The 24,303-nt window shown below is 37.1% G+C and overlaps 1 pseudogene; it reads right to left on the reverse strand.

Annotated features, from left to right (window-relative positions):
* Positions 1-10,378: 10,378 nt before the first annotated feature.
* On the reverse strand, positions 10,379-11,223 carry LOC114321872 (cyclin-D4-2-like; annotated as a pseudogene).
* Positions 11,224-24,303: the final 13,080 nt, after the last annotated feature.

Here is a 24,303-nt window from a genome sequence, read left to right on the forward strand (position 1 = left end):
TCTAACTAAACCACCGGTATATCTATCTCTGTAGTAGACTCGAAAATCTCAACCTGACTACTCAAGGACCACTGATCTGGCAACCGTAGTACCAATACACTGCGCCTTACTGACCTCCGTCTAGCAACCGGGGGTAAAGAATGGAACACTGGTTGTCCGTCTATTAGATCCTCAGATCGATGGAGTCTACGACCTCTAGTCCAGAGTGCTTGGGGAATATCTGCTTGGTCGGAAACAATTGTGCTAAACTACCTAGCAAAAAGATAAATAAAGCATAATAAGGAAATAATGAACAGAAAAACGGACAGCATAACAACTTAAATAAAGACAACACACAGTTGGCAAACATATGCTGAATGAATCGTTCTCAACCACTGATCACTGTTCCCAAATCACTACCCCAAATCTGAATCTGATACCCGCGGATATAACTGATTCTTAAAACACTGATGCCTGCAAGCCTGATACCCAGATTTGCAGACTGATACATGCATTCCTGTAGAGACGCACTCTAAAAGCACATAGCAAGCAAGTGAGAGCCAAAACACCCCTATGGAGGGGTAGGGTTTCCCTGTCCTATTTTGTCAGGAGCTAGGGTTTCACAACACACACAGTGGTTTCAAACAACATATAATCGGGTAAGTAACCTGTCCTAGTTTGGAATAGTCACTATGGATTCCGAATATGCACTAGGTAGAATGGTCAAAAAGGGTGCCCCGGTAAAAATCAGGGTTTACGTTCCCAACGTGGCAGAGCCCGTAACAGGTCAGCCTTATGGCACGCTTCTTAAAGCGAGCCTCCGACAAACCGTTCAAGAATAGCAAATGACAAACATGGTGTCCTAGGCGTACCAATGCAAATGCAATGCAAAGAAACACATAAGTGTAATCAACACAAGATATCATGAGTTCGAGTCAAGTTCCCCAAACTCCCCCAGCAGAGTTGCCAGAAACTGTAGACACGCCCGAACATCCTAGGAAAATCCCGTTTTGTTCATTAGACTCACTATAGTTCAGACTCAAATGTCACGGTTCTGAATCCAATCTCGCAAAATGCAATGCAAGACCGATAAATCACCAAATAGTCCAAATCCGACAAATCGTTTTGAAAAACTAATTTTTAGAAAGAAGTGCCAAACATGGACTGCTTTGTCAGATACAGGGTCGCCACCTAAATGTTTTATTTTGGGGAATTTAGGTAACCCTGACTCGTGCCTAAGGCCACATGTCTATCATCACCAAAGTTGCCTCGGCTCGGGAACTTGGGTACCAGAGGGGAAGGTCATGCAATGAGCACCCCCGCTTGCTCGATCAAAGATCGGCCTTTACTAACATGATATCTTGTTTCTTTTTTGAAAACACATGTGCTCTTATCCCGGTTTATTAGCTAGAATTACTATGTGATGTGCACAGCATACAAGTATAGACTGGATCGCCTAAGTTGGAACAAAACATCTCATATTCGTTTGTTTCAAAAATGGTTTGTTACTCGCAAGTAGGCTAAAATGCGGATTTTGCCACCCCCAAGTGGGCTTAGAAGAACATGATTTTGCCACTCTCAAGTGGGCTTAAAACTCACAATCAATGAATTGTTCCAATTCAAATAATCCAACCTTCACCCACAAGCATCCAAGCAGTTATATCACATAAGCACATAGCCTCATGGCAAGCATGCTATCATAGCAACACTCACACTCATGCATGGATGCTAAAGCATAAACACTTACCGAGTACTCCGAGCCAAAATAGAAACTAGTTAGTAATCAATGCATGATCCTAGTTCATGTCAAAATGGCTAATGCAACACATGCAAGAATGCAACTAAGATAGGCTCGGCTATTCTAAAATGGCATGTGAAATGCAATAGTTGATACATGTATTCAACTTGGTATTGAAATACAATGCAGTTAGTATGATGCGCCGAGCCTGGTGCATGCAAGACAGGTGAATGAATGAAAACATGCGAAGCATAAGGATGCTAATTGAAACATGCCCTAAAACTAACCATCGTAAGCTGGTAAATAAAAGGGAGAAAGAAATGGGGGTTGGAAGACATGCATCACACACATGCACACTTGTTACAACCGTTGTGCCCTCTCGATGGAGGATCCGAATAAATAATACAAAACCGACTAATTAACTAACTATTCTAGATAATTGATTATTACACAACCAAATTGAAACAAATACACATTCTAGCTAACCAAAGTACTGAAATGGCCTCGTGAAGAGGGATGCGTGCATGCTCGAATTGCCTCGCTCGGAAATCCATCGCGATGCCCCGATTTGCCTCTGTTTGCAACTGGTCCCAGAACACTGCACAAAGCTTTAGAAGGCTGAAACTCCACCATGGGAACCTGTAGGGATGCTGTCGACCAGTTGTTGGCATTGAAGACCACCTGCTGACCACTTTTTATGCTAAAAACCAGAAAAAGTGGTCGGCCAGCCACTTTATCTGGTCGGCCGACCAATTTTTGTTGCTGGTTTCTGGTTTGCTGCAACAGAGAGCAAGAAAGGGGCATGGCAAAGTATTTGCAACACATGTATGCACAACCACCCTCCCTATCACTACGTAAGCTCAAGGGAGTATGGCAACACAGGCATGCAATCAATGTGTACAACAACTAGCATACACAATGCAAATGGACGTGGCATACACAACGCAATGAACCACATGGCATACACAATGCTCGATGGACTTAAACCGAAATGGACTGACTCAGTCATGCCCAAATCATTGGCCATACATGCTAAGATAGAAACTCAAAATGCTATACAAACATGCATGCATATTGGCCCAAGCTCAAGGCGCAAAATACAACTCTCCAAAGGCATTGAAAGAATGAAACATGGAGTACAATGGCATATGCTCCAACACTAAAATGGCATGCAAAATGACTTAGAATCATGCGAACAACCCATGTAATGCATGTTGAAAAGCTCAAGCGTCGAAGCTAGTGAAGTGTATTACACTAGAGGCATGCAAGACAATGCTCAAATGGCCAAACCAACCCCAAACAGACCCTATGTAGGCCAAAACAGTAGCAAAGATGGGTTGAGATGATGGTTTGAAAGGCACGAAAATGAGGCTCATGTAATGGCTCAAAAATAGGGCATAAAGGCACAACCCTCAAGAGCACTTAAGGAGTGGAAAATATGAAAGTATAACAGCCCTACATGCTCTAAAATATCATTCTTAATGATGCCAAAACATGCAAATACCTCAAGTTAAGTATGCAAGAGGCCTCGAAATTCAAAGCTAGTCAAGGCTATTACACTACAAGCATGCTTGACAAGCATCATTCCATCAAGAAGCCTTAAAACAGAGCTAGAACAACCCAAAATATGAACAAAATCATGTTGGAGCATAGCCAAAATATGCTAGAATAATGAGCCAAAACATCATCCAAACAAAGCTAGTAAACAAGATTTACACTACAAGCATATGGAGCATGCAAGAGGCTACCAAACCAGCCAAAAATAGAGTCATGACATGTCAAATAATGACAAAAAATCTACTGAAATAGAGCTAATACATGCTAGAAAGACATGCTACTTTGATGAGCTATAAACGGGATTACACTGCACATACAAGAAGCAAACACAAGGTGACCAAACTAGCCATAGATAGAGCTAAGGCAGGCCCTAAAAGTCACAAAAAAGTGCCTGAACCAAGCCTTGAAAGTATGAAGATGCATGCTCCTTTGATAGGCCAATACTGCAAGCAAACAAAATAAGAAGAGAGGGGATCACCCCCCTCTGATTTGAGGCCTCAAAACAACATTCTTACCACTGAAAATCCACTAGATTTCAGTGGCTAAAAGGCCAAGCAAAGACCAACCTAAAGGCCTTAAGGCATGGCACAAAAGAAGACTAAACGAGGCATGCAAGAGGGTAGAAGGCCCTCAACACCAAAAGGGCCTTCAACAAACATGCTAAGGACTGAAAAATAGAACTTTTTGTAGTTCAATGTTAAGCCAAGAGAAGCATGCAAATATGGCTAAGAGAGTGATCAAAACAACGCTAAAAAGGGAGAAAAGAGGTTACCCTTGAAGCTCTGCAATACCAGCAAATTTCTCCGCCAAGAACCAGCTTTAAAATCCAAAATGTCCTCCAAGAACCTTAGTTTAATGATGGGGGTGTATGGTTAAGAGTTGTGGTGCAAAAGTGAAAAACAACACACTCTTTAAGCACCAAATATAGAGATATAGAGGGAGATATATACTTATGCCTTAGGGAAATTTTTTGAACCTCTGGAATGGAGATAGAGGCTCTCTCTTATTGAAAAACAAAAGTTAAAGCTTCTTAGAGAAGCCAAAACTTGGATGCAATCCCTCCATACATGTGTATAGAGGATACAGTCTATGCCCTCCAGCTGGCACAACTGGCATCCACACAGTCTGCCAAAATAAGAGGAAAGCTAACGACCACCACAAGTGGTCTCCCATGAAAGAAAGTGGTCGGCAGGGGAAAATGGTGGTCTCCACACTGAAAAAAAGCTAATGGTGTGGTGGGAGACCAGAAAAGTTGGCCTAAAGACCAAAAAAACCAGTTTCCCGACCAGAAAACTGGCTAGTGAGAAAAAAAGTGGTCTCCAAGGGGAAAATCAGGTCTCCCACCCTCGTACCACCTTCCAAACAAGGAATACAAGATTTTTACCAAAAAAAAACCAAAACGGATGCAAGACGAGAGTTCGAGAGGCAAAGCGCGCAGCCGGGAGCCTCGAAAACTAGCTGTCGAGCACCAAAAGTGGTACACGACCACAAAAGTGGTCTCCCAGACCACAGTGTCCCTCTAGGGAGAGGAAGCAAGCTGTGGTTCAAAAACCAAGCCAAATGGAGAACGTTAAGCGGTCCCGAGACAAGGTGCACGGCCGAAGGCTCCAAAAACCGGAAACTAGTCTCCAAACGGGAAAAGTGGCCTACGACCACGAAAAGTAGTCCACGACCACAGAAAGATGGTATACAAGACCTCTCCCTCCCTCCGGGAAGGGAAACAAGGCTTTGGTCCGCAAATCGAGCCGAAGCACAAAGAGTTCGGAGACCCGGAGGCAAGGCTCTTAGCCAAAACTCCGAAGCTCGAAACGAGCACAACACGCACTATCAACGAGAGTGGATTGGAATTTATAGGATTGGTGGGTGGGATCGAAGGTGAGAGTGGTAGGGAGCTGAGCTCCAGCGATGTAGGTGTAGGAGTAGGAAAAGAAGATGCCATTGCAGGCAAGTGAAAAGATGTGGAGAGCTGTTGGGGCCATGCTCTCTCTCTCTCTCTCTCTCTGCTTTTGATTTTCAAAATTTGAATTTAGAGAGAGAATGAGATTTGATCTGCGCTGGTGTTTTCGATGTTTTCACTTTGGCTAAAGATTTCTAGTGAGGGTTATGTTAGAAATCTCAAATTATTTACTAAATTTTTCATATGAGTGTGGGACTCATATACATGTGAGAAATTTGATAAAAAATTTGATAAATCTTGTGAGATTCATAGCATTTGCCGTATTGTAATGTTCATAACAAGTAGCTATTTGATACTTTGAAATATTATTTACATAGTAGTCCAAACTAATAGTGTAGCAGGAAATTTTATAGATTGGACCATTATTTTCAAATAATTGATAGGCCCCTTAGTATGATTTTTTATTTTACATACTTTGTATAACAACCCTCATTTTGCCTTAGTTATATTCATGAAATTTACATGATTTTGGTTTGTTAAATTTGCATTTGTGAATTTTGATACTTTGCCTAAGTAAAGATTCCTGTCTTGTTTTGATATTATTGTGTTTTGCCTACATGTTGTATGCATGATTTGTTCCTTGCTTTGTATGTTGAACCTAGGCCAATTACCTTTGCTACCTCACACCGAGATTACACCTTTGAACCTCTTATACCTAGGGTCACCTGGGAACCATCTTGGTTAATCCCTACCTTCACCCTCGCACCTTGGCCAAGGTGTGCATCACCTAGGTCAATGTGTGCATCACCTTAGCATCCGAAATCCTTGATCCTTGAACCTTACAGTCGTTTTGGGCACCTTCTTCCTAGACTTGTTCAACCCAGGCCGAGGTGTGTTACACCTAGGCCAAGTGTTATCCCTCATAGCCGAGATCAGGAAGACCTCGCTTATCCTTCGCTTGTTCGAAACTTTGTTTTGATCCAGGATCCTTGCCTTGTTAGAGTGCCCATGCTACCTTACTTGTTGTATACACTTTGACTTACTCTTGTCTTTTCATTGTGGCACTTTTTGAAGAGATTTGATCAAATGATGCCATGTGTCCCAACAGTGGGTATTGGTCAGTTAGTAGTTGAGAACCCATATCATTTTACCATTCATTTGATTCTTAGAGGGAGTAGATCCTACAAACTTGATTCTTAGATTTTGAACCTTTTGATTTGTGTTTTGAGGTTAGATTCCTGATCCATTCTTGTTGTTTTCTTGAAATCTTCAAGTATAGGTACTCAGGTCCATGTTTTTGAACTCATATCATGAAATCTCAAAATTGGAATAAGAAGTTATGATTTTAGCATTCATGTTTTTCACGTTCTTTAAGAGGGAACCTAGATTCCCATATTTCATTGTTTCCCTAAGTGTGGTCACCGAGACCCACTCTATTCTAGACCTCACACCTAGGCCAAGCATCATATCTCACCTCGGCCTACCTTGCATACACACCTAGGTCGACCTCAACATTCCTTTGTCGACACTTTATGTCATCTCGGCCAGGTAGACCACATCTCAATCGAGAGATGTGGAACCTTGGCCAAGACCTCTTGAGTTTACACAGCTAGGTCACTTTGGCCCAGCTCATCCACGTGCATTCATTCCTAGACCTGGTTTGAACCCAGCATGCTTTTCCGAGAAGTAAAACATTGATTTAACTACCATAACTTGTTTAGCTCTGTTTTGACTTGGTTCTAGGAAGAAATGACAAGATCCATGTTACTCATGTCAAGCTTGTTTTAAGAGTGCATGACAACCACCTTTGAGCATGTTTTCTTGTCTTCTTGCAATGCATTCAGTGGACTTTGCCATGTATTTGTAGGTCTTGGATCCTTGCCTTAATCCCTACATCCGAGGAGCTATTGTGAGTGGTATTTTTAATAAAGTTATGTTATAATGTTTTGACAAAAGCTTTGCTTTCTGTTTTGGAAAAGCATTTGATCAAGCATGAATGATTATCCTTTAGTTTTCGTATCAAGTATTATGCTTGTTTTGATGACATTCTTGAAAGGTCCTTAGTGCTAGGGGACTTTAATGCAACTAGTACCTTTGTTTGAGATATCTCTTTTGCCATCGACGGGTGGGTTTGTCGAATTGATTCTGGGTCGGTTATTCCTTTATTTTGTCAATGAATGTCATCATTTGTATTATGTAGATGTTAGTAAATATCCCAATAAACTTTGAAAGACTTTGATTGGTGAACTTGGTTCATCCTTTGTTTTGTTACAAGTTATGATATGTATGGTTTTGATAAAATCTCAAATATTATTCATTCAAACCTTTATTACATATATTATTCACTAAGTTTTCAGCTCACCCATCTCCCTTATATATATATATATATATATACATATATGTAGGTGATGATCAGGAAGGCGATGTCGCCTATAAGCTTTGTTGGAATATGTGTTTTGCTTATGCTTTGTATTTATCTTGAAGATTATGCTTCTTAGCTTTTTAGTTCATTTCCTTTGAATGTTTTGGGCTTGAGAAGCCTTTTGATCAAGATGTAATGTTAAGTTTAATTTATTTTTGAATTTAAGTTATAAAACCATGTTAAGATATATGTCATTCATTTAATCTATGCACAACTCTTATAGACTAGTTTGTTTTAAATATATTGCTTCCGCACATGTATGCCCCATATGTATACTCTGTTGTGTGGATCTTTGTAAGTTGGCCTTCGATAATCTTGGATTATTGGCCATCACGACATCATTCTATTAGGGGTAGAATGGGGGATTGGTATCAAAGCACAAATTCATTATAGTACGTTTATTTACACACTTTTAGTCACCTCGACATGTTTAATTGCTACTTGCCTAGTTGCTTATTTGTTCATCTTGTTTTAAAGTCACATTTCACATACTCTTAGCATCATGAGAAGGGAAAGACCTCCAATTAGACGAGATCATTCCGAGGACACATTGGACATGTTAGAAAGGATGGTAGAAGGTTTGACCCGTGAATTGAGACAAGCAAGGGAACAGAACACTAGTACTACCTCTACTCAAGCCAAGAAGACTAACGACCAAAATGCAGTTCCGCCTCCACCTCCTCCAGTACCGCAAGTGCCTCCATAGCCAACTTTATATGGGGACGACACGTTAACCTTGATCAAAGAATTCAAGAAGATGAATCTGCCGATATTCCATGGGGGTGTAGTTATGTGAAATCTTTCCTAGTACCGATACCTAGAAGGTGTCATTGGCAGCATTCACACTAGACGGCGATGCTCGTAGGTGGTGGATGATGACCTGAGAAGGTAATCTAGTTTTGACATGGGCTAGATTTTTGGAGTTATTCTATGACAAGCTCTTTCCCCTTAGTGTCTAAGATCGCAAGACCACGGAATTCTAGACTCTAACACAGGGTAACAGAACAGTAGTTGAGTATGATTGTATTTTTACCGAGTTGGCAAGGTATGTACCTTACATTGTCAATACTGAATATAGAAAAGCTAGAAAGTTTGAGAGCAGGCTTCATGGACCAATACAAAACCAAGTTAATATGCTCAACATGCCCACTTACACCGAAGTATTGGACAAAGCCATCTTGGCCGAAGCTAACTTGAACAAATATCAGAGTTCAGGAGAGAGTCAGAAAAAGAGGTAGAATTATGACAATCGCCAAGCACCATTTGATGCCAAGAAGAAGATGAATATAGGCAGTTCTAGCAATTCAAATCAAGAAAGTGGTACTAGGCCGACATGCACAAGTTGTGGACAACAACATTTTGGAGTTTGTCATCGAGCATCTGGAGCATGCTTTGAATGCGGTGAGATGGGCCATTGTGTTAAGGATTGTCCCAAGGCAAAGGCTAAAGATGGTAAGAAGAATGAGAGCACCTCAAGTTCTGCACAGAAAGGTAATGCCAGGAAAGGACATATGAGATAGGGTAGAGTCTTTGCATTAGTGCTAGGAGACACCCAAAGCGTCGAGACAACAGTGTCAGGTATACTTCCTATTTGCACTCAAGATGAATATATACTGATTGATTCGGGTTCTACGCATTCATTCATATATACTAAATTTACCGAGAAGTTAAGTAAAGAGCTAGAACCCCTTGGTTATTTAATGTCTGTGTCTACTCCATCTGGAAGAACTATGATTGTTGCATCCATTTATAGAGCATGTGTTGTTATGATTGAGAATATTGAATTGTTAGTTGATTTGATGTCGTTGAACATGACACATTTTGATGTTATATTGGGAATGGATTGGTTAGTAGCAAATCATGCATCCATTAATTGTGCTTTCAAAAGTGTTACTTTTAAACCCCCGAACCAAGCCGAGATTACATTTCAGGGTAAAGGAGTAGTATCCTCACATTACTTGATTAAAAAGGTTGTCAGGGTTATTTGTGTAGTGTACTAAGTAATTTGAAAGAAAATGTTGAGTTACTCCATATCCCAATTGTTAGTGAATTTCCCGATGTTTTTCCAGACGATTTGCCTAGCCATTTGATTGATAGGAAGATAGAATTTACCATTGATGTTATGCCGGGAACACAACCTATTTCAAAAGACCCTATAGGATGGCCCCAGTCAAGCTTAAGGAGTTAGAAGTTCAATTACAAGAGTTATTGGATAAGGGTTTTATTAGGTCGAGCACTTCACCTTGGGGAGCACCGGTTCTATTTGTTAAGAAAAAAGATGGCACACTTCGTTTTTGTTTTTATTACCGAGAACTGAATTGTAACAACCCCAAACTGTGATTAGTCACTAAACCATAATTAAGAATGCCTAATAAGTAATTAAGAGGAAATTCTAAATTAATTACATATGTATTGTGTTATTTGTGTTTATAGCTGTTTGACGAAGAAATATCTGTCTGACTTTCTGATTCAATATGTGAATTGAAGGCCTTATTGGCATCCGATCACAAAATTGCCTAGGTTAATTTGTTCTTTAGAATTTTTAGAATTTTATGGTTGGTTTAATTAAAATTCTATTCGGAATCAAAGAATTAGGATAAAATAATTATAATTGATTAGTTTAATTAATTTAGTTTAACCAAGCCTATTGAAGGCTAATTTGATTCTAGAATAATACAAAAACACTCTCATTGTGTGTCATCTTTGAGCTCCCAAAAGTGTGAGAGAGAGAGAGAGAGAGAGAGAGAGAGAGATTTGCGTATATATACGTGTTCTTGTCACCGAACTATCCATGTAACCAATGAGAAGAAGAAAGCACGAGATCAAGGAAAAAAGAGAAGAGATAGAGAGAAAAGGGTCTATTTAGTTTCCTCCTCTTAGAATCTGGGGTACTATGAGAAGAACTTAGACAAGACCCAACTGTTGTGCCATCAGCTTTGTAGCTCGAACACGCAGGATGAAGCACACCAATTGGGCTTTGGGGCACAGATGGGACTGAACTACTTGGACCCTTCATGAACCCACTTGCCAATGATGACTCATTGATCAGGTCAACACACTTGATCACTCTCTCTTGCATAACACAAATAAAAAAAATAAAAAAAACTTTATGTTAATTGGAAAAAAAAATTGTGGGTAATCAAAACGCAAATGATTTGATTAAAAAGGCAAAATCATGATTTATATCACCAACTTTACCTTTTTACATGTTGAATGAGGAGACATTTCTTTTTCAGTGTCCACTGTTTGAGTTTCTGTTGCAACAGATATTGTCACTACTGCTGCAACCTAAGAAGGCCTGAACTCTCTGCATTGAATTCCCACACACATTATTATTAGTCAAGCTTGTAATGATTGTACATTCTTTATAAAATGTACAACTATTTAAAATTTTATTATTTAATAGTGATTGAGAATTTACCTTTTATTATGCTCAATATGAGTTGGGTTGATCTAAAAATTAAAGACTTGGCAAAACTTTATCAGCATTGATCTTTCTAAGGAAATTGTCTATGAAAGAGAATGGGGTGACTGCTTGGATACTCCACTTCAATGTGCTCAAGACAGAAGCTCCATTTTCTATATGGTTCCAGCTTCAAACACAACTTTAGGCTCACCCACTTGTCGCATTCCTCATTATCTAGGAAGCACGGATACAGGTAATGGAGTGCGGTATTGGAATGCTAGTCATTATGTATTCACCAATCTACTGCTAGTTTTGGATCATATCAATGTATTGTAAGTTTAAGGGTTCATACCATGCGTGGAGATCACCCACACCAATGCTCATGCTTGAGTCTATGTAACATAGATGATTCCTTGTGCTATAAAGGTGTGTGTAAGATGAGTTCATCCTGTGGAGTTTATTGTGTTAAGTTTTGTTCTTATAGACAATAGGTTAGAGATACCAATGGAGGTTAATGTATTGTTTGATGATCATGGTTTATGATCTTAGAAGATTGAGTGTTTAGAAGAGTGTGTATGTGTTTGTTTGTTTTCAAATTGGATGGTAGGCATGTCCGTATTTTTGTTATGCATCTACTATTTTAGGTTAATGCACAAGGCAATGATGATCTGAGATCCTTCAATCTTACTGACGAGTGACTTGCCTTAGTGTTATTTAAACTGTTAATATTATAAAGTCCACTAGCATTGCCATTTATTCTTGTTCCAATTTTTCTATATGTGATGGAAATATTGCTCTTATGTGTAGTAAATAAATTGAAGCTAGTCACTATTGGACAAATTTTGTGTCATATTTCTGTAGGCTGAGAAATTGTTTCTTCTATATATATGTTTGGACTGTTGATTTACTTATCCCAAATGAAGGTTTAGATTGTTGTTTTGAAGTATGTTCCTATGTCAAATTCAATTTAGTCATCTCCACTATGTTAAATATTAAAACTCTTCTTTTGTGTCCCTTTTTTTTTTGTTTTAATTGTCATTAGTCCCTTTTTTGTTACAAAAATTATTGTGCCTCCATCCTAGTTGGATAGACAACGGATGTAATACAGGGTATGCAGTTTCAGCCTCAGATTGTAATTATTGGTTTTGTACTTGAAATATTTTCTTCTTATGAGGAGATTTTTTTTTTTTTTGTGCAGATTCGTCAAACGTTTTGCACTCTAATGATTCATCGAACTAAAAGTTTTGGACTGATGATTTTGTATGAAGTTCCTGATGCTTGTGTAGATGATGCTTTAATTATTGTTTACCGAATGACTAGAATCTATATTCTTTGTACTTTCCTATCTATTCAAGTACTTCTTTTTTTTGGATGTTTCCTGAACAATGTGGTGTTTTTGTGTCAATATTTATTTTTCTAAAGAACTATTTGTGGAGAACATCCTTAGAACATCAGTTGTGTAGATTTTTCGGCGTATTAATTTTTCTTCAAGTGCTTTATAATGGAATTATGTTCAGAATTGAAGTTGATAGTTTTGTTTGTTTATGTGGTGCTTTGTTGTACTGTTATTGCATAATCATCTTCGACGTCTTTTGTAGCCTTATTTTAGCCACGGTGTGAATCCATCCTATACCAATCAGTATTGCAGGTGGCCTTTCCCCCCCCCCCCCCCCGGTCCCCCCACTTTTTACATGAAGGTAACATTTCTCAAGATTTTTTTTTGGTTTGTTTTGCTTTTCCTTCTTTATTGTTCACCTCTCCAGGGCGGGGTGTAAGGTTCAAAAATTTCCTATATATTTGATGATGGATGGTTCAAGACATGCTTAACTTTACGAGATGCGAAGTTTTGAAAGCAAAACACGTAAATGAATTGGGAGTCTTTCCAAATTAAGTATTTGCATTTTTATTATTAGCTTGATTTCCATCCCCCTTTCATACTAAAATTACCTACAATGTATAGTTTCACCAACTAATTAGTGAGTATTATTGTCTCAAATCAGATTTTGAACCTCTCTCCATTTCGTATTGAGAACAAAGAGCTTTATTATAATAATTTTGGCCTCACACCTCGCAAATGAAAAATAATTGAATAAAAGAATTGCAATTTGTGATTTTATGGCAATGACTCTTAATTAAATTTGTAATTTTCACATACATATATTATTTGTCAAATGTCATCTATTTATCTAATTATTTATTCAAATATCACCTATTTGTACACGTGATACCTATCTATTTACAGATTTGTCCAATATCACTTAAACTTTGTTCTTTGTCTTTTGGCGTCGACCCTCTCATGTTCTTGGTGTCGACCCTTTGCCACTGAATGACTTAAACTTTGTTCTCTGTCTTTTGGTGTCGACCTTGTCATGTTCTTGGTGTCAACCCTTTGAACAATTAAAGATATGGGAATATTTTGAAAATTTTGAACAATTAAATAAGCTCAAGATATTTGTCTCAATTAAAATGTAAATAACTTCGAGGCTAACACTTTTCAACCCACGCAACAAGCAACTGTTAATTTGTTGAAGATGAACCTCACCTTAATTAATAAAGGTGATTCTGCGGGGAAAAAAAAATAACAACAGAGCCATCAATCGCTTATTCTCTATTCTATCAATCTCTTATTCTCTATTCATTCTGAAGAGTTCTCCATCTGGTTTTTAAGTTACAGTTTGAGAGATAAAATGAAATTCCAAATGAAATTTAAAGTCACGTCAACAAATTCTGTCTGATTTGAGATAGTAATTGACGCCAATTGTGAAATTGATCCAAAATTCAATAGTTTAAATATAAAATTAATATAATCAAAAATATAAGGGTTAAATTGATTTTTAAATGAGAGCTTTGATGACAAAATGACATTTTTTGAACGGTTTTTGATAGGTACCAACAAGTGGTCTAAAGACACCATTTCAAATAACCCGGTGTGGAAATTTGTATTTTAAAAGTTTGGTTTAGTAAATAAGGTCTTGATTCCATGAGACTTTATGTATGCAACAACTCAAAAATATATATTGTAGCAATTTATTTTGTTTTATTTTTTTTGCTAACATAAAGACCAAGCGAGATTCCCAATTCAAAACCCCAACAATTCCCACTACCTACATAAATGAAATACAATGTACTAATTGAAAGAAAAAAATTTCAATCGCATCCTTACAATCTTAGAACATACAAACAATTTAATGAGTTGTGTTAATCAATAAATCTAACTTAAAATAGTCTTAATACAAATATATATATATATATATATATATATACAGATTAAAAGGAAGATTCAAAAACCTGAACATTTTACGTTCATCAGTAGTATCTAAACATATTCAATACATTAACAATAATTATCTTTAAAAAAAAGAAAAAAAAAAGCAGCTAGTAACAAAACTGTTGAATCAAATAAAATTCTTACAACTTTTCACAATTGTCCACCAACATGAAATCGTTCATTAATCATATTTAAAATTACTTGCACTTCCTCCCTGTTGGGTTGTTCCAACAACATTGGTGCATCTGGGTAAATTGGTTGAGGGATGCCATTATAGCCAAACTCATTAATCAGTGTGACTACGGATTCTACGTCATCTGCTCTCATTATCGGAAGAGAATGCTCACTAGCTAAATGAGCACCGACTGAAACAAACGCCCTATTGGTTATAATTAGCAACTCTCTTCGTTGTTGCAGTTCATCAAGTGCATGCAAAAATTGTAGAAGAAGATCATGTGCAGCAATTAACTCGTTCCTTGATTGCAGGTCTTCCTCAATATGTGACCTAAATATCCCAACTCTGTGAGTATTTGTTGCATTTTTTATATCTAACCATGGAGCTGCATTTAGGAACAACATTATATCCATCGGGTAGATTGGCGTTCCTATCCAACCAAACTCGTCTATCAACCTAGCAATGTATTGTACATGAAGTTCTGTGACAATTGGGATTTTTGGCTTTTGAACGAGCTGCCTACTCCAGTTATGGACCGACCTTGCCTCACGTCTTAGATTTGCTTTTGAATCTAACCAAAAACCATGAATTTGTCCAAATTCTAGAAGTCGCAAATATCCATTCATTTGTTGTTGAAATTCTACCCTTCGCTCATGTGCTACGTCTTCGTTTTCCATTTACTGCCAACAATAAAGCAACAGTCAATACAAAATTAAATAACAATTAAACCAAATAATTATTTGTTACTAAATATTAACATTTCACTGCACATTTGAGAAGAGTGTCAAAAAAAGTATTCCTTCACAAATAAACTAAAATTACATTTGATTTCTTAAAAATAAAAAAATTCTATACTTGAGGTGAATTTACCATTCCAGTTAAAATGAAAAACAAATATTCATAATTCTGCAATTTCATCAAAAGAAAAGTATTTTTCATCGCTTGAGCACCACCTTCATCAAGCATATGCTTTTCCTCTAGAAAATGAATCCCCCAACAAAATGACAAGGAATGTAAAGAGAACCGGGAAAAAGATTGCAACGAGACCAACTTTTTACCAAAAATTTTACTAACAGTGTCTTGCTATCAATTAGAAGCAAACAAATAAATTGGCACATCCGTCAGTGCCCTTGCTATCAATTAAAAACAAACAAGTAAATTGGCACACCCATCCGTGCCTTGCTATTAATTAAAAACAAATAAATTAATTGACACACCCGCTAGCTAGTGCCCAGCTATCAATTAAAAGCAAGCAAATACATTAGCACACCTACCAGTGCCACGGCTAGGGGTAGGGAGTTTTATCTTTTACTTGTACGTAAGTATGATGAAATTGAGGACTTACAACAAAAGAAAACATAACATTAACATGGAAGTTAGTAAATAAGACAATGCTTAAGGAAATTTAAGGTTATAGGGGAAACAGGAAGAGTCTTATGTGCTAGATGTTGTTGTAGCACTTGTGTCCTTCAAACTATTGGAGAGTATATCTAATTCCTTTATTTTCATTTTGGTAGTCTTTGGAGTTGTTGTATCTTGGTTTTGGAGGAATACAATTCGTTTAGACTTGTTGGGATTGTTCATTCGCGCTTGTTTTCGTTGAAAACTTCTTTGAAAAATTTGTTCTGGTATTGGCATTAGTCTTCCTGAGGGTCGACACCACCTTGCTACCTTGCTCTTAGTGTCCCTATTGGTTTATATATAGGGTCGACACCACGGGTACCAGGGTCGACCCTTGTCTAATGCTGTCTTCTGGGTGTTGCTACTGAAATATAGGGTCGACACTACTGGTTCCTAGGGTCAACCCTTGTCTGCTGCACACATTAGTGTCTCAGCTTTTCTTCTTAAGGGTCGACACCACTGTCTTGAGGGTAGACTCCTGTGAGTTATTTTCAGAAATTTTGGTTCAATTTTGGGTCGACCATTGTCGACACTACTGGTTCCTAGGGTCGACCATTGTCTGCTGCACACATTTGTGTCTCAGCTTTTCTTCTTAAGGGTCGACACCACTATCTTGAGGGTAGACTCCTGTGAGTTATTTTCAGAAATTTTGGTTCGATTTTGGGACCAACTTTTTGGGGGTTTGACTTATTCTTTTATTTGACTTTAGGGCTATTATTCTACCACTATAAATAGACCCCAAACACACTTTTCTCATTCACTTTTTCTTTTCTCTCTCTCTTCTCTCTATAAACCGTGAATCTCTCTCTCTCTCTCTCTCTCTCTCTCAGAAACTCAACTTTTCTTACATAGATCTCTAGATCTACTTGATTAGAGGTATCTTTTCAGCTTGGTCCTTTGAGAAAGATTGTAAATCTTGTCAAAGGCTTTCTTTTTATCCAAGAGTTTCGTTGTTTCATCGACTTTGAGTTTTTTTCCGAGTTCTCCTCTTCGCTTCAAGAGGAAGGGTCTATTTCTCAATATGAGTTTGGTAGCATAATTGTGACGTATTTTGTTATTTATATTTGGTAGTCATTTGGTTGATTTTGAAATGTTATTTTGGGCTTGAGGGTTTGTACAAATTGGGGGTTGTTTTGGTTATGATTTTGCTATTAGATCTATTTTTGGTAAACAAACTTGCATTTGATTTTATAAAAGAGAAAACCCCCAATTTGTAAGAAAACCCTAAATGATATTGTTTTGGGAGTTAGAATTATTTTTGGCAAGTGGTTTGGTTGGAAAGAGATAGAAAGGGAATGATTGTTGGATTTTGAAACAATGGGTGTTATTATTCTTTTGGAAAAATATATCTATATAGTTATCTTTTAACTATCGCATTAGAGATAACTGTTTTGACTATCAGTGGAGGTTAACATTGCCGTGTGTTAGAAATTGCTTGTGGATTAGGCAAATTCAAATCATTCATATCATGGAGCATGTAATGGATTTTGAAAATTGAAATTGTATGTTTTGGAAAGAAGTTTTGGAAATTCTCACATTATGTTTTGAGACATTTGCATTGTTTTGGAAAAACAATATTTTGAGTTACATATATTGTACTATTGAAAAGGGTAAATAAAATGGTAAATCTGGAAAATAAATATTGTCTCGTTGAAATAAGTTGGCCTAAGTTTCCATGGTGAAAGTCCTAAAACCTGCGTGTATACACGGATGCCAATCCCGCGGACGAAATTTCTGTGAAATGGCAATAATAGTGCTTGTATAGCCTACGTTTACATGGGTGCCGGTTTACGGTTTCCTACGGACGAAATCTCTTTGAAAGGTTGTATTTGTTTTGGAGATTTACCTATTTTATTTACTATTATGTTGGTTTTGGAACAGGACATTTGGAAATGTTTTGAGCAATGTATTTGCTTTTTGTTCTACGATGTAGTCGCATTTGATTTAGCAATGTTTTTGCTGGTTGGTATTGAGATACCTGGATTGGTTTTTTGGAAAATGATTTTATATCAAACAGATGATTTGAACTCGGAAAACGATTTGATTAAGTGTAAGGTTTTGGTAATTGGAAAGATAGGATTTTGTTGAGAAATCAAATGGATTTGAAAATGCATTTGGGCATATTGTATATATGTATTGCATCATTATCATTTATGCTGGTGGAGCATGTTTAGTTTTTGAAATATTCTTTACTGGGCTTTATGCTCACCCTACGTGGCTGAAAATGTTTTTCAGGTGTACATGTGTGGATGTGGACTGTAATGTGAAGTTGTGTTCGGAACCGTGTAGGGTGGTTCAGTTATTTGTAGGCCATGGGCCATTTATGTTATTTATTGGTCGTGTGCTATTCTTGTAAAGGTTACACCCTTATGTCTGATGTAAGCCTCAGGGCGTTCAATTTAATTTATAACATTTGTGTATGTTTTTAGTTACAGAACATTCATTCGATTTAGATGTATTTAGAAATGTATAAAAGTGGATAAACACATGTATTATGTGACTATATTATATTCATTTGCATGAGAGTTGTTATTTACTGTTCATCGGTGGGTGGTTTATTCACATGAGCCGGACCGTGTAAATTGGGGCGTGACAGTTGTCTTATCATCTTAAATATTACATTGAGATATTCCTTATAGCTTTAACCAACCAAGCCACAAAAACCTTAAATAGGACAATAGCATCCACCTAGTTAATGGGTTCTTATTTAAAATTATCTTTGTTTCAAATTAGAAAACATTAAAGAGTACCAAATTTGATTCTTTACATCCTTATACCCCAATACAGACCACGAGACAACAAAAGAATCCAACCTAAATTTTAATTCAATTAATTATTCTCTAATTTTTTACCAAAGTGACCCCAAAAAAATCATTCATAATTGAACAACATATAGCGCACAAACCCTAAGAACCTAAATTTCAAGGCAAGACAACACAACTCAAATACTCAAAAGAGCAAAAATATATATATATATATATATATATATATATATATATAGTAATTAAACAAGTAGATATCAAACTATCAAAAAAAAAACTTATAAAATTCTCACTTCAAAATATTTGGCCTAATGGTTGAGCCACCTATGCAATCAACCAAAGAAAATCAATAAATACATACCCCAAGATCAATTCAAGGGGGTTCCATCAACAAAAACATAACAAACAGCCAAAGTTGAGCAAAATGAAAAAAATGGCTTTGATTAAAAGTTGTTGAGTTTTATTTTTGTTTTATAAAATAAAAGGGTTTTTTCCATAAGCCTATAATATGAAACTCCAATATTCAACATAAAATCTATAGCGACCCCGGTCTTTTTCCATTTGATTATTGTATCCGGACTTAGGTTCCGTATATTCTGTCATTGTATAATTGTTGTTGTCGTCCTTTATTTTTTTTCATTTCATTTGGAGTTATAGGATGTGTTGGGCAGGTTTGTTTCAGGTTGGTTGGGTTCGTAAACCAAGTGTTGCTGTCCAGTTTTTGGGTTGGTCGCTCGAGCGAGGGCTTGGTCGCTCGAGCGAGGGTTGTATTTTGTGTCTGGTGGCTCGAGCCAGATTTTCTTCGCTCAAGCGAGCGATTGCGTCTAGTATAGGCCTGAGGGCAGTGTTTCTTCGCTCGAGCGAGATTTCCTTCGCTCGAGCGAGAATTCTGTCGCTCGAGCGTGCTCCTGGGTTGCAGACCTGAAGCATTGCATTCTTGGCTAGAGCGAGCTTGTCTTCGCTCGAGCGAGGGTTTCGTGTGTCTGGTCGCTCGAGCGAGCCTGTCGGGTTTATATACGCAGCAGCAGTTTTTAAAACGTTTTTTCACATTCTTTTGATCCTAAAAACCCTAGTTCCGAGTTATCTCTCCCTCTACTCACCTTCTTTCTTAGGTTTCATCACCTTTTAGGGTGTTTCTACCCTAGTTGCTTTATTAAAAAGATAGAGTGAGACGAGAGCTTCGTTTTAATCTGAGAGTTTGTAGTTTCGGAGCACTTTGGTTTTGGTCCATCATCTCCGTCTTCTCCATTTAGGTTATTTTCTTTGAGGTAGGGATTTCCTACTCCACCTTATAAGTTTTGTTCTAAGTTTTGGTATTTTGATATGTTGGGGGTACTTTGGTAATTTTGGGAAAAACCCTAGTTGTGTTAATAAATTAATTTGTATAATTAATTTAAGGAAATTGGGGAATTTGGTTAAATTCATGAAATTGAGGAATTCATTGATTAAATGGTGTAGTTGGATAATTTAAATCACTCGCCTATTGAATTGTTGATATATTTATTTCCAGCCTAGAAATAACTGTTTTGGGCTATCGGTGGAGGATAGTCATGTTTGTTGTAGACATTGCATGTGGATTAGGGAAAATTGAAACTAATCAATTTGTTTAAGTCATAAATTTAGACTATAGAATTAATACAGAAAGTACATGTATTGATTGAGCATTGCATATGCATATTGTTTGGGAGGAGATAGGGGATGTACTCCACGGTTTAGGGGAAGATAGGGGATGGACCTCTAAACCAGATTTTGTTTGGGAGGAGATAGGGGATGGACTCCATTAGCATCACTATTATGTGTGCTTATTATATCGAAGTGTTTTTACATGTTATTGATACAGCACTAAAACGTGTATAAAACGGGAAGTATGAAGTGTTTTGATATGAGCCTGAGTCTCATTTGCGTTATTGATATTGGAAGTAATGTGAATATGTTATATAGTTCACTGTTGTAAGTTTGGCCAGGTTCTGAGCCTTATTGATAATAATGGGAATTGAAACATGTCATCGACGTTAGTGTCATGAGACTGTATTAAGTTATAATTGATTATCTTGGTTAACCATCTATTGAATGCTATAGCTTTATTCAATGCTTATATTTGGTTTAGTATTTTTCTACTGGGCTGTGGCTCACCCTTTATGGGAACATCATTTTCAGGTTCAGGTGATAAGCTACCTCCAAGGACTTAGCTTGGGAGGATTTGGCTTTTGGATTTGAAGAAGACTATCTTTAGTTAATTGTTTCTATTTGTTAGTGTATGTAAACATTCAAGCCTAGGGCTTTACTTGTATTGAGTTAGAACTCATATTTTGTGTCCAAGTGTTGGCTTGGAAAGATGTTAGCCGTAGGGCATTTAATTTGATGTTACATGTAATGCTTTTATTTAGTAATACTCTGATGAATGAATTAATAAATTGTTTTCTTTAAATAATGCATGTCAATGATATATATATATAATGGGTTTATTTTGAGGGCGTGACAAAATCCAGTTGTACTTAAAATTGATCGAGATACTAAACAAGCTACAATATGAGTATTATGAATCCACTAATTCCAAGATAATGATTATAACATCAAACAGAAATAAATCACAAATTGCCAAATAACACCAAATGAATCCCAAACTGTAGTTTTGCTTCTGCACACAAATTGAGGACAAGACCCAAAAGCCAAAGCCCTAGTTTCGCGATGTCAGGGATTACCTGAGAGGGTGAGATTCGATCTTTTTCCTTGGTCGGTGATGAGAGAAAACCCCCTCCGGCGACGTCGGGTTGAGAGAGAGAGACATGCGTAGTGAGATGGAGAAGTTGGCTTTCGATGCGCAGTGGTGTGGACTCCGACGTTGAGCTCCAAAAAGACTTTACTTCAGAGCGGGAATCTTCCTACAAGTGAGCACCAACTCAAATGTGTTAAATAATGGCTATACCTCCGCCTTCGGTTTGATTCACCGAATCTGTTTGAGAGAGAGAGAGAGAGAGAGAGGAAGAGATGAGAGAGAGGCCACTGCGTTTGAGAGAGAGAGAGAGAGAGAGGGAGAGGCGTCTCAGAGAAAGAGATAAATGAGGGAAAAAGGGTCAATTTTCTTGAATTTTGAATGCTGCGACGTAATTCGGACAAGTCGGGCTAAGAATTTGTGTGGAACAATCTTTTTTTCTTAGGAAAGTTTGGAATTCCAAAATTAATTTATTCACAATAGAGTATATGGAGTATATGTGGTGTAGGGGTGGCCACGTTTGAGGTGAGTGACATCTCCCGCTCTTGCCTCCGTTTTCAAAACCCATCCCTAATCCTAATATGGATGGAATTTTTCAATTTCATTCCCGCTCTCGCAAATAACCGACCACATTTTAAATTGTCAAAAAAATTGATAACTATTTAAATTCTTAACACACTAAAAAATTCTTATAAAGAGTGAGACTTTTAGAATTATTATCTATTTATATTTAAACAAAATTACAGACTTTTAATATTCCTTTCTTATGTCTAATTATATATCTATACTATTATTAAGTGAAGGTCGAAATTGATTTATTGAAACATTCATCTCCTCATGCCACGTGGCAATTTTACATATGCTAAAATAAAAAAATTGTTATACACAACGTAAACAAGTTTTGAATCCAAGACCTTGAGTTTCATTAAGAACATATTTACCACTTAAGCAACATACATATTATGATATTAAATTCTTTATTATTTATTTTTATTATTAATTATCTGAATTGTACACACATCGCATGTGCCGCCCGTTAGTATTATTATTAATTATATCTGGTCGGATTTGGACCGAGGGACGTAATACCCGCCTCCACCCCACCCCCATTGCGAGTGGCCAAAATATAATCCATCCCGCTCTACATAAGTGCCGGGACTGGTAAAATCCGCCCCATTCGGACAGGTGTGGGCAGGCCTCGGCGGATCGAACTAAAATGATCATTCGTAATGTGGTGCAGATTAAATTGATGAACTACGAGTGAAATGAATTTTTGTTTCTAGATACTGAGTAGATAATTTTGAGTTTGTAGTATTACTATTTTCCCAGATACAGAGAGAGGCAAGGTAGGAAAGGAGAAATTATTGGGTGCTCTTGGAACAACAGGTCACCATTGACCGATGGTGCTCCAGGCCAATCAAAGTGCATGCCATACAAGACCTTTGCCAGTAGATCTAAGAATTCAGCATCTTATCTCACCATCTTTGACGTTCACAGGAATTATCACAGCCTAGGTTTAGGATAGATTTGTTGTGATCCACACTCGTCTCATTTTATATCGGGGTCAGGACTAATCGGAGAATGTCGATGGCGTAGCGACTGTGAGACAGGTGACGGGTTAATTTGATAAGTTCAATAATGAAAATATTAATAAAAATTATATGTACTATTGTATATTGTGGATAATAATTTATACTTAAAAACAATTATAACATATAAGATAGAAAATAAATTAATAGATATTAATATTAAGTATAATATTTTAGCGTTTTAATTTTACTATAGTGAAAAAAAAATTAAATTATATATATTCTACACATATAAATATATTTAATAAGTATACTTGGGGTGAGGCCGAATAGAATGGGCTGGGAAAAGAAAAACCGAAAAACCCATCCCCACTCCACTTCCTCAACGGGGCGGAAAAAATCCGAGCGGAGGGGGGCGGAGGATGCGCGTACAAAGCGGAAGAGGAGAACACCCATTGTTGTTGGCTAGGATTTTCCAACAAGGTTTGTTGCCTGTTAGGCTGTTACTAGATGACTTAGATGTGCACAACTTCGTACCTTGCAAAACACAAAGATAATAGTGGGCTGTTTGTTCCAGCTTTAACAATTCCAATTGATCATTAATAGGGGAAAGCAAGTGATGAACTGAAACAAAGTTTCACATTCTTATGATGTAGTGAAATTGTTGCGTTTGGGGGCTACACTCCGAGGTTATATTTGGTTGATTAGAATGGTGCTAGATGGGAATGGAATGACAATTGGAATGGATTTGGAATAGAATGAGATAGGAATAATCATTCCTATTCCGATGTTTGGAAACAACATAGGAATCAATGTAAGAATGGAATTGCCATTCCAATTCCTATGTCATGATGATTGGAATGGAATGAAATTTGTAATAAATTGGCCAAAATACTGGGGAAAGTCTATAGTACATTTTGTATAAAAAAAATGTATAAAAAATGTACTGTACATACAAAATCAATGGTTAGGATTGAGCCACATCATTAAAAGTGACCTGCTAAACAGGTCACTTTTTATAGTTATGAGCTAAAATCATATTTCTTCATAACTATAATCAAATTGATCATAACTTAGCTATAACTACATCTCATAACCAACACCATTTTGTTCATAACTAATATCACATATTTCATAACCACATCTCATAACCAACACCATTTTGTTCCTAACTAATATTACATATTTCATAATCATAATCACATATCTCATAACCAACACCACTTTGATCATAACAAATATCACATATCTCATAACTATTGATCACATACCTCATAACCACATCTCATAACCAATCCCTTTGAGTCATAACCAACATCACATATCTCATAATCACTAGTCACATATCTCGTAACCAACACCTTTTTGTCATAACTAATATCACATATCTCATAACCACTAATCACACATCTCATAACTACTACCCACGTACATCATAACCACATCTCATAACCAA

Source organism: Camellia sinensis, chromosome 13, assembly GCF_055761805.1.
Source record: "Camellia sinensis isolate YWXY chromosome 13, ASM5576180v1, whole genome shotgun sequence".
Classification (NCBI taxonomy): Eukaryota; Viridiplantae; Streptophyta; class Magnoliopsida; order Ericales; family Theaceae; genus Camellia; species Camellia sinensis.